This window comes from Colobus angolensis, unplaced genomic scaffold, assembly GCF_000951035.1.
Source record: "Colobus angolensis palliatus isolate OR3802 unplaced genomic scaffold, Cang.pa_1.0 Scaffold113, whole genome shotgun sequence".
In the NCBI taxonomy this organism is placed as follows: Eukaryota; Metazoa; Chordata; class Mammalia; order Primates; family Cercopithecidae; genus Colobus; species Colobus angolensis.
Genome location: NW_012112364.1, coordinates 6,650,138 through 6,651,210, shown reverse-complemented (window position 1 = coordinate 6,651,210; position 1,073 = coordinate 6,650,138).

The window sequence follows — 1,073 nt, the reverse complement described above, 5'->3', positions numbered from 1 at the left end:
GGAGGCGGAGCTTGCAGTGAGCCGATATTGTGCCACTCACTCTAGCCTGGGTGACAGAGCGAGACTCCGTCTAAAAAAAAAAAAAAAATTTACGGAAGTAAAGGGCACAAATTTTAAGTGTACTGGTTGGTGATTTTTTTTTCTTTTTTTTTCTTTTGAGACAGAGTGCTCAGACTGGAGTGCAGTGGCGTGATCATGGCTCACTTGATCAAGCCTCGACTTCTTGGGCTCAAGTGATCCTCACACCTCAGCCCCCCTCAGGTTGCGGGGACCACAGGCACACACCACCACACCTGGCTAATTTTGTTTGTTTTTTGTAGAGACAAGGTCTCTCTCATGTTGCCCAGGCAGGTCTCAAACTCCTGGGCTTAAGTGATCCCTCCGCCTCAGCTTCCCAAAGTGTTAGGATGACAAGTGTGAGCAACCGTGCCTGGCCACACTGGTTTGTGAATTTTGATAAATGTATATGTCTATTTAACTCAAACCCCTATCAAAATATACATGTTATCACCCCATGAAATGTCTTCATATTTTTTCCTATTCTCTCTTTCTTTCTTTCTTTTTTTTTTTTTTTTGAGACGGAGTCTTGCTCTGTCACCCAGGCTGGAGTGCAGCTGCGTGATCTCGGCTCACTGCAATCTCCGCCTCACGGGTTTACGCCATTCTTCTGCCTCAGCGTCCCCAGCAGCTGGGACTACAGGCGCACACCGCCACGCCCGGCTAATTTTTTTGTATTTTTAGTAGAGACGGGGTTTCACTATGTTAGCCAGCATGGTCTCGATCTCCTGGCCTCGTGATGCATCTGCCTCGGCCTCCCAAAGTGCTGGGATTACAGGCGTGAGCCACTGCGCCCGGCCCTATTCTTACTTTCAAGACTGTTTCTAAAGTCTGCTTCTCAAGAGTTGTTGGATTATATGATGTATTAGGTAAGAAAGTACCCATCTCTTTTTAGTAAACAAATCTCTTTTGCAGTGAGCCGAGATCACACCACTGCACTCCAGCCTGGGTGACAGGGAGAGACTCTGTGTCAAAAAAGAAAAAAGAAAAGAAAACATTCGGGAAAGAAACAATTT